General features: G+C 33.9%; 1 pseudogene; it reads left to right on the top strand.

Annotated features, from left to right (window-relative positions):
• The first annotated feature begins 708 nt into the window (after positions 1-708).
• LOC120588563 (uncharacterized) lies at positions 709-827 on the top strand (annotated as a pseudogene).
• Positions 828-8,607: the final 7,780 nt, after the last annotated feature.

Below are 8,607 nucleotides of genomic sequence, written 5' to 3'. Positions count from 1 at the left end.
TATAAAATCTAACTATATACTATTACAAGAAACCCATATTGAATGTAGAGATTTATATTGATTAAAAGTGAAAAGATGAAAAAATGTGTACCATGAAAACATAAATCATAAATCAATAGAAAGTTGGAGTAGCTACATATATCAAAGTAGACTTCAGAATAAAGACTATTGCTAGAGATAAAAAGGTACATTCTATAGGGGGGAAAGGTACAATTCATTAAGAAATCATAATAATCCTAAAAGTCTATGGAATCTAGTAACAGGATATCGAAATACATGAAACAAATACTGAGGGAACCTGAAAGAGAATTAAACAAATACACAATTAGAGCTGGAAATTTCAATATTTCTCTCTCTGCAATCAATAAAAGAAGCGCCCCTGAATTAATCATTTCTAACTCATATGTATACTTTTTATTTCAAGATTATTTCTAAATTCACGATTCCCAAATAGATTCCTCCATTAAAACTGGTGATATTTGCTTGTCACTCATTCCTATAAAGTCTACACCTCTGCCTTATCTGCAAAGGGGCTTCAAACCTCAGTTCTCTTCTCTGGATCATTATAATTTATTGCTATAAATCACTGCTTTTTATATTGACTTCTTTACTTTTTACTTTTTGCTATTGTGGCACAAGCATAAATCCTTATCTTTTAATCCTTCCAAGTAAAACAACATAAATGCACCATTTCAATTTGTAGCTTTTGTCTATGGCCATGCCACCCCAAATGAGCCCAATCTTGTCTGATCTCGGAAGCTAAGCAGGGTCAGGTCTGGGTAGTACTTGGATAGGAGACCACCTAGGAAGACCAGGTGCCATAGGCCTATAAAATAAGGGATTGTAAACTGACAAGGTCCTTGCAATCTGTGAGATCAATCAAGGGATGCCTTGCCTAAAAAAAAAAAAAAATCAATTTGTAGTTTTTTTATCTTTCAAAGTTATCCACATAACTCCATAATTCTTTAAAATTTTTAAAACTTGTGTATATATGCATGCACATGCATATATGCATGTTTGATAGCCATAGATTCAAACAAAACCTTTTTGTGACAAAAATCTCTTTTTAATTATTGAGAGTAGAGAAGAGAAAGAGAAAGTAGAATTCAACCCTATGAAGCATATTATTAAAATTTATCATTCTAATGGTGGCACAATGCAGAAAAAAATTGATTGAGGATAATGAGGGTTTAATTATTCCCCACCTTTAAATCTGAATTGAAAGTACTAAAAAGTTCAATAACTTTGATGAAAAGAAATAATAAATTTCATCCCACCAAGGTCAAGACTTCTACCTGAGACATTCTGACATTCAAGAGATAAACCTTGACACTCAAGAGATGAGAAATCTCTATACTCTCAAAAATGTAGAAATGTGACTACAGGCTCCCAATTTTTTTCAAACTTAGTTTCCAAGCCTAGGTATGTGTGTGTATTTCAACTTAACTACTTTTTCAGCTTATATAAAATTTGTCTTTTACTTTTTTGTGAGATATAAAGTGCTTGAGACCTCATCTCACTTGTTTCAGAGGTAACAATGAGTAGATTCCCAAAGGTGACTTGAGACCCAGTTGGCTAAGTGCCTATAACAGTAACAGGCTTCAGTGTCTCAGCACATGAAGTTCAAATCTGTGCTTTGTCCAAATAATAAATTTTTACATGACACAAACTGAAAAATTTTTGAAACCTCAAATGTTAAATCCACAAATATCCAAAGACTATTTGAAATAGTGATGTTCAAGCTTCTCTAATGTATGATCTTTGTGCTGTAATTATGTGACAAATCCAATTGCTGGAAGAACAATTAGAAACTAAGAACTAAATTGTTTTTCCAATTAAAATGAGAACTGGAAATACTACAAATAAGAAAATCTCTATTGCATCTTTTTTCCTGCTTCTCAATATTTCCTGGGATCATACAGTACAATTTTTTTTTAAAGTTTAATATATGAATCTGCAAACTCACCTTTCCCAACTTCCAAACTAACTTATCAATTCTAGGTTTTTAGGAGACAAAATTGAGACATGAAAATATTTAGAAATTAACCCAATTCGGCACACAAAGATGAGCCATCAGATTTTGTGATTCTTGTTCAACAGAGAATCATCTATCCTCGAGCCAGCTATAACTTGTGATTTGCTCGTAGCTTCATTCAGACTGGCTATGACCGTAATGTCACTTTATCGTGGTAAACACCACTCTAAGCTTCCTTTTCTGTCGTTGTTAACACTTCTATCAGACACTTTGGAGATTGCTGTAGAAAAACATTTATTGAGCTTTTAGCTCACACAAATACTGTTGGGACCTAGAAAATGGCTTCACAGTTAAATATAGCATTTCAAAGGGAAAAAAAAACAGCATTCATAAGAAGTAAAAGCTCACTCCCATCCCACCTCCATCTCTTTGTGCATCATTTCTGTGAAGTTTGGCTAAGGTAGTTCTGGTATTCTTGCATAATGGCTCTAAGTAAAATTCTCCTACACTTTCTTCCAAAACTTGGCTTCTTAAATGAAGCATTATATAATAAAGGTATAATGGAGGCTTTTGAAAGTAATTTTGGATTTAGGTTAAGAAATAGCAAAATTAAGATTTGAAAATTACATACTCTTTATACACATTTTTAGCTCAATTTTATGGTGATAAATCTTTATTCTACTTTTACAGAAAAAAAGCAAATGTTGAGGAGAGATTATATATAAGAGCCAAATTGAGTTTTACATGGCCTCCTACTACACTTTGAAATAGAAGCTCTAGTACAGATTCAGTGCATAAAATAATAGTACCCAAGTTCCATTATATTAATTTTAGTCCCAAGATTATTGACTATCCTTTCATTCCATTTTACTTAAATAAAGGATGAATAAAAGTTCTCAACCCTAATGTTTTGTTTAAAAAAAGAACTATGAAATTTTGTGTGACTGCTGTCTAAAATAATTCATTTCCCCAAGTTGCTAATGTATCATTAAAAAATGGCTTATATATAAAGCAAAGTAAGATTTATTAAAAAGTTTGGTTGTTTCAAAACCCATGTGAAAATCTAAATCACTGGAGAATTCCTCAAAAATGAAGATTTCAGGACCCCAACCCAGACATGCTAAGATTCTCCAGAAATGGAGTGCTATTATTTGTGTTTTCCTATAATGCTCCCCCAATGATTCTGATGTTCAGGTTTGAGAACCATTTAACTAGAAGTTATTGGACATATATTTGAAGAGCTAACCTATTGATTTTCCATAGTAATAAGCATCAAGTGTTAATAGATTGTCTTAAGTTTAATTATCCTACTATGAACAAATAATATGATACACTTGAATGAAAATTGTTTTAGTTCTTATTTGTAATTCATGCTTTCATTAAAACCTTATTAAGATGAATTTTAAATAGATCTAATCTCCTAAGTAAACTATTATCTCTAAAATGGGAGATACAAAGCATAGTTTCCATGTTTGTATAAACACATGCTGTGAATAAGAATTCCAATTAAAATTGAAAATTTTATAAGAACTAGTGTTTTTCAGAGTACTAATTCTTATTTTGATCAAATTCATCAATTTTTATAGCTTAGTAGAAAGGGTATGTGTTATATACGTGTATATATTTTTATAGCATTTCAAGGAGTCTTAAAGGCCTCTAAATAAACATTGTGCATAAATTTTCAAAGTATTTGAAAATAAAGAGGCACTTTCTTTACAAACCCTAACAGTTCTGTCTAAATTGTCCTTTGGACTCACTGAGACTTGCAGGACTCTATCTTTGCCTTCTAGGCCCTGTGCAAAACGCACAGGTGTCATGTGTGTCCTTACTCATCTGTGTATCAAAGAACAAGTATAAAATACAGTCATGAACTGTTATTTGTGCTAAAGATATGGTGCTAAACAAATCAGGCAATCCATGTTCTAACAGAGTTTACCATCTCATGAAGAAAGCAGACAATAAACAAGAAATTATGAGTGAAATAATTTTCACTGAGGAGAAATGACAAGTGTGAGCAGGAAAAGTATCTCTGCTTACTTGATGTCAAAACAGAATCCCAAAAGATGAGTAGAGGTTGTTTAATTATCTGGGCAAAGGGAGTTTAAGGCAGAGAAAGAGGATGTGGTTAGAGAAGGGCCCAGCATGCCTACTTTGTTGAATTGCTCTTAAATTGTACACAATGGTATAAATGATTGTGGGCTCTGAAAGCGGATAGCTGTCGTTCTAAATCTACATCAGCTACCATTACCAAGCCATGTCTTCGGGCAGATTAATTAATCTTTCTAAAAATTTCCTCACCTGTTAAGTGAAGTCTATAATAGTACTGTAGTGAAGATGAAAGGATCAAATAACAGCTAAGTAATTACAGAAAATAATATTAACCCTTGCTTATACATGGTGATATATAACCTTATCTTATTTAATACCTGAATTTCTAACTCAATTTCTAACTCACGAATTGGATTCCAAGTCCAGGGCTCTCATACAGCACTGCATTGTAAGGTATTATGGATGGGCTCCCGCAGAAAAGCTTTATAAACACATTATTGCTATTCAAGATTTAGCAAAGGAGAAAATTAGAATGGGAAACTGAAAATATCAGAATATTTGTTTCCATTTTCAAAAATGTTCGATATTGTTTATTTGAAAAGAAAAACCATTCTGTGAATTTTAAATGTTGGAAAAGAAAACATTGCCTGTGAATTTTAGAAAGTAAAGATGGATTTAAATGTAGGAGGTAGCAGGACAGCCAGCAGGACAGCAAATGAAATTAACTTCAATAAATGACTCAAAAAGTGCTCGCAAAATTACCTTAATTGTTCTTCTGCATAGGTTATCATTGGAATAAATATTAAAATTTGTTTTTAAACTGATTGCATTATTTTATGAGCTCCAAAAGCACTTGCAGGTAACCATCCCAAGCAATAATTTTTCAATCAAACCTCTTTATGCAGGAAGTAAACTGATCATTCAGAGGTCAGTATGACATTTACGAGTTTGAGAGATTTCTGTTTCTGAAACTGGCTGAGTGTGCACCACTAGAGGTAGAACTTGAGTAGAAGAATTTATTACCTAATATGGTACCATATCATTAATTAATCATTAGAGACAAATAGAAGACTCTATCTGATACCAGCCCAAGCTTCTTAACTTAAATTAATAGTTTCTAGGAGAATTAGATATAAATTAATAAAGTATAAGATTTAACACCCCCAACATTTTTAAAAATAGATAAATGGGTTATTTTTTATACTTCTACTACTCATACATTCAAAGATATTTATCGGCACCTAGTCTAGGTCATACACTGTATTCAGCGTTAGGATTTGTTATGAGTTGAATTGTGTTCCTCCAAAATCTGCATGTTGAACCCTTAATCTCCAGTACTACAGAATATGACTTAATGTGGAAACGCATCATTGTAAGTATAATTAGTTAAGATGAAGTCATATATTGGGCCCCTACTCCAATATAACTGGTAGACTTATAAAAAGGATAAATTTGGATACAGAAACACACACATACACAAGGAGAATATTGTGTGAAGATGAAGGCAGAGATGGGATGATGCTCCTATAAGCATCCTAAGAGTCCAAACATACCAAAGAGTCCAAACCACCAGAAGCTTGGAGAGAGGCATGGAACAGATTCTTCCTCACAGCCCTCAGAAAGAACCAACTGCCAATACCTTGATGATGGACTTACAACCTCCAGAACTGTGAGATAATAAATTTCTGTTTAAGCCACTCAGCTTGTGGTCCTTTGTTCAAGAGCACTAGTAAATTATTACATATCTGATTGGAGCAGGAAATCCTCCACTCTCATGGTGACTATCTTCCAGTGGCTGGCAGTCAATTGGTAAAATTTACTGTATCACAATTTCAAAAAACATTATAAATATTACTTTTTGTAATCAAAAAATGTAGAATTGTAGCTAAAATAATAAGATGGAAATAAGCCAATCATAAAGAATCTATTAGTCAAAAACATAATTTGTGCTTTGTGTTGGATTTCCTCCACATATTCTTTTAGATCTTGCTCCATCCTTCTCTGTCCTTGGTTGTTGAACTTTATCAATTGTATTAGTCAGGATCCCTTCCTTCTGTTTTCCAGGTGCATTTGACCAATAGGAAGGACTGAAAGGAAAGCAGGGAGCAGGGAAGAGCCTGTTAGCTTCTCACTAGTGGCCTACAAGATTGATACGGCTAGGAGATTCTCTACCTGGTCATCACTTGATCAGGTGTCTCCTCTCAGTGAGTTCCAATAACAATTGATCCCTCTTTTTCTCCTTAGAATTAAGCATGGTAACAACTGCAACTTGGTAACTGTTCCATAATAATTGTTGCTAATTATCAGGGGCTTTATCCTTCTTACTGTTACTTTTAACCCTGCCCTCACTTTGTAAATAATCTCATCTCTGTAATCTCTTTAATGAGTATGTCATGCTCATAATTTTTGCCAGAGACATGGCTGATACAATAATTTTTCCAGGGACACTCTCAGGAAATTGACTTTTGAATTTGGATTTCAGAACTAATGTCTCACATATTTGATGAACACACAAATGAACTCTTTTCTAGGGGGCAATAGAACACTGGTACTCCATGGTTGCAGTGGCACCATGGTTGCTCAAATTATCACAGGTGGCATAAGATGGAGTGCAATGGAAAGAGGCTTTGGGAGATTAATTTGCTGTGGCACTTAATTACTACATTGACACTGTGAATTTAAAAATCTGGAATATATCTATTGTTTTTGACTGACACACAAACACACACGAATTAACTCAAAACCTGACATTCCTTTTCAAGTTGCAGAAAGCCTCTACGAAGCTTTTCTCATGTAGCTAGAATGTAGACATAATTATGGATCAAAGCTTGACACAAAGCCTGATTGTAAATGCTATAGAGATGCAATGCCAGCTAAATGTATAATTCATTCAGACTTCTTATGCTAACTTTAACAACACTCGTTAGAAAGAAATAGAACCTTTCAAAGAACAACAAGTGTTGGCGAGGATGCAGAGGAAAAGGAACCCTCATACATTGTTGGTGGGATTACAAATTGGTACAGCTGCCATGGAACACAGTCTGGAGGTTTCTCAAAAAATTAAAAATGGATATACCTTTTGACCCAGCAATTGCACTTCTGGGTATTTATTCAAAGAAAATCAAAACAATAAGTTCGTAAAGATCTATGCATCCTAATATTCATGGCAGCACAATTTACAATAGCCAAGATGTGGAAGCAACCTAAATGCCCATCAACGGACAATTAGATAAAGAAGTTATGGTTCATATACACAATGGAAAATTACTCAGCCATCAAAAAAATGAAATCCTATCATTTGCAATGACATGGATAGATCTAGAGGTTATTATGCTGAGTGAAATAAGTCAGACAGAAAGATAAATACCATATGATTTCATTTATATGTGGAATCTAAGGAACAAATAGAAGAAACTAATCAAAAACAGATTCACAAATAGAGGACAATTTGGTGATGGACAGAGGGACTGGGAGAATGGAGTGAAGGGTTAAAGAAGTACAAATTAGTATTTGATAGATGGTCATGGGGATGGGGAGCACAGCATAGGGAATGCAGTTAGCATTAATATGTTGGCTAGGTAGAAAATCAGAGGAGAGAAGGAGTAATTAGGGGCATCATTTTATAAACTATATAAATGTCTAACCAATGTACTATATACTTGAAATTAATTAAAATAAATAAATAAATTTACAAAAAAGAAATAGAACCTGGAAAATTGGGATGAGAATCTTCGGTCAGTATATATATCTGTCCACTTCCTGTAGATATCTGGAAGAAGAGCTGTATGTAAAATCTGCATTATTCCATAGTTAGTAGATAACAGTTAATGGTCATGATATTGAAAAGAACAAGATTGGAAAATGAGTGAAAGGGGAATCTAGAAGAGAAGACTGTGAATACACATTTCAGAATGGACAGAGTGTGAAAATATTCCTGGCCCACATAAATTTTCTCAGCAGTTTTGATTACAGAGCTCTCACCAATCAAGTGAACTAAATTACCTGTTGTGTGGATATAAGTCAGATTCTATCCCTGGTTGTTAAATTGCTTGTTTAATGGACCCATTTACAAAGTAGCCATAGTGGCAGGAATGGAGGCTATACTTGGGCTTAATAACATAGACAACATACACTTCCCTTTACTAAGATTGATCTAATCACAACTACCGCTGAGTATCCAGCATGCCAACAGAAGTGAAGGTGAAGCCCTCAATATGACCATTTCCTGAGGAGTCAGTCATTCACCAGGTGAAGGTGATTACTTTGGACCCCTTTTATTACCAAGTCTTTTCTCAGATACATATTTACTTTTGTGTTTGCAAAACTCTATCAATATTACTACGTAGGTATTAACAAAATGCCTATTCATCATCTTCGTATCCTAAAAAAAAATCACTTTTGCTGAGGGGACAAATTTTAACATGAAGAAAATATATCAATGTGCTCCTCTCAAGGTGTTCCCTGGTCTTATCATATTCCCCAGAAAGCAGCTGGTTGACAAAGTGATGAACTGGCCACCAAACTCTCAAGAATGACACTAGGTAAGTGAAGACACCCTGTGAGTTTGTAGTGCTGTTCTACAG

Source organism: Pteropus medius, unplaced genomic scaffold (assembly GCF_902729225.1).
Source record: "Pteropus medius unplaced genomic scaffold, Ma_sr-lr_union100, whole genome shotgun sequence".
In the NCBI taxonomy this organism is placed as follows: Eukaryota; Metazoa; Chordata; class Mammalia; order Chiroptera; family Pteropodidae; genus Pteropus; species Pteropus medius.
Note: the sequence above shows the minus strand (reverse complement) of the source record. Positions and strands in the feature narration are given on the sequence as shown.